Source organism: Scylla paramamosain, chromosome 29 (genome assembly GCF_035594125.1).
Source record: "Scylla paramamosain isolate STU-SP2022 chromosome 29, ASM3559412v1, whole genome shotgun sequence".
Classification (NCBI taxonomy): Eukaryota; Metazoa; Arthropoda; class Malacostraca; order Decapoda; family Portunidae; genus Scylla; species Scylla paramamosain.
In genome coordinates, this window is record NC_087179.1 from 8586717 (window position 1) to 8589379 (window position 2663).

Sequence of the window (2663 nt, forward strand, 5' to 3'; positions counted from 1 at the left end):
AGACTACCTCAGGGTGACACGTCTGTATCTATTGACCGTTTGAAGCCAGCTTATATACCAATCACCAGACAAGCACCATCTAATGATAGAGATGACCTGACTATGTCTACCTTAGACTCTAATTCATCTCCTTTGCCTGATATATCTGCTTCTACACCTTCCCCTTCTGCCCATTTCCAGTCTGATCTTCCTCGCCATACCATACCTAACATCCCTCGTACAACTCGTTCAGGAAGGACAGTGTATTTCAATCAACACCTCACTATTTATATTACTAGGTGAACTCCGTTCTTGAGGGGGGGAGTATTGTAGGAGTACATAGATACACTATTAGATGTTCGAGGTAGGTTCCAGTAATGCGGTTTACACCTCGTTGGGTACTGCCACGGTCTCGGTCATTCGGCTGACTGGACGCCTACCTAAAACACCACACATTCGTGCCTGCAATGGTTTTCCTTTATTGTGATTTAAGCACCACCTGGAGTTTGGGTAAGCACTTTGTATTATGATGGTATTGTGGTTATGATGTACTGTGATTATGATATATTTATTTAGTATTAACTTTGATGAACATGTAAGTGTATGTGATTACAGTTAAAAGTATTTTGGTGATCTTGTGATTATGATATATTTATTTAGTATTAACTTTGATGAACATGTAAGCGTATGTGATTACAGTTAAAAGTATTTGGGTGATCTTGTTAAGTACTTATTGTGAATGTACCTTGTTGGTGATATTTGATAGAAACATGATTTTCTATGGAGTTGGATTAGTATAACATTTCCAGACCATGTTTATATTATAACTTGTGATGTGTCCGCTACATTCGTGTAGGATTTCGTATTCACTTAATTGGTTGTTGGCAGGCCTCTGTTGTATACTTGCTGTGACCGTGTCTGGGGAATCTAATTGCGCCTGTGAACAGCGCCTGCAAATAAACTCACGGCACCTGTCTGGAAGTTTCTGTACCGATCCCCGCCCTACAAGAGGCTGAAGACAGTCAGTTAGAGGAGAGGAGTTGATGAGACGAAAAGCTTTTGATTCCACTCTGTCTAGAAGAGCAGTATGAGTGGAACCCCCCCCCCCAGATATGTGAAGCATACTCCATACATGGACGGATAAGGCCCTTCTACGGAGTTAGCAGCGGGAGGGGTGAGAAAAACTGGCGGAGACGTCTCAGAACACCTAACTTCATAGAAGCTGTTTTAGCTAGAGATGAGATGTGAAGTTTCCAGTTCAGATTATAAGTAAAGGAAAGACCGAGGATGTTCAGTGTAGAAGAGGGGGACAGTTGAGTGTCATTGAAGAAGAGGGGATAGTTGTCTGGAAGGTTGTGTTGAGTTGATAGATGGAGGAATTGAGTTTTTGAGGCATTGAACAATACCAAGTTAGCTCTGCCCCAATCAGAAATTTTAGAAAGATCAGAAGTCAGGCGTTCTGTGGCTTCCCTGCGTGATATGTTTACCTCCTGAAGGGTTGGACGTCTATGAAAAGACGTGGAAAAGTGCAGGGTGGTATCATCAGCGTAGGAGTGGATAGGACAAAAAGTTTGGTTTAGAAAATCCTTAATGAATAATAAGAAGAGAGTTGATGAACGGACAGAAGCCTGAGGAACACCACTGTTAATAGATTTAGGAGAAGAACAGTGACCGTCTACCACAGCAGCAATAGAACGGTCAGAAAGGAAACTTGAGATTAAGTTACAGAGAGAAGGATAGAAACCGTAGGAGGTTAGTTTGGAAATCAAAGCTTTGTGCCACGCTCTATCAAAAGCTTTTCATATGTCCAAGGCAACAGCAAAAGTTTCACCAAAATCTCTAAAAGAGGATGACCAAGACTCGGTAAGAAAAGCCAGAAGATAACCAGTAGAGCGTCCTTGACGGAACCCATACTGGCGATCAGATAGAAGATTGTGAAGTGATAGATGTTTAAGAATCTTCCTGTTGAGGATAGATTCCAAAACTTTACATAGGCAGGTTTTGAGGGATTAGAACAGTCACCCTTTTTAGGAACAGGTTGAATGTAGGCAAACTTCCAGCAAGAAGGAAAGGTAGATGTTGACAGACAGAGCTGAAAGAGTTTGACTAGGCAAGGTGCAGCAAGCACGGAGGCACAGTTTCGGAGAACAATAGGAGGGACCCCATCAGGTCCATAAGCCTTCCGAGGGTTTAGGCCAGCGACGGCATGGAAAAGATCATTGCGAAGAATTTTAATATGTGGCATGAAGTAGTCAGAGGATGGAGGATAGGGAGGAACAAGCCCAGAATCGTCCAAGGTAGCGTTTTTAGCATAGGTTTGAGCGGAGAGTTCAGCTTTAGAAATAGATGTGATAGCAGTGGTGCCATCTGGTTGAAATAGAAGAGGGAAAGAAGAAGCAAAGTTATTGGAGATATTTTTGGCTAGATGCCAGAAATCACGAGGGGAGTTAGATCTTGAAAGGTTTTGACATTTTCTGTTAATGAAGGAGTTTTTGGCTAGTTGGAGAACAGACTTGGCATGGTTCCGGGCAGAAATATAAAGTGCATGAGATTCTGGTGATGGAAGGCTTAAATACCTTTTGTGGGCCACCTCTCTATCATGTATAGCACGAGAACAAGCTGTGTTAATCCAAGGTTTAGAAGGTTTAGGACGAGAAAAAGAGTGAGGAATGTATGCCTCCATG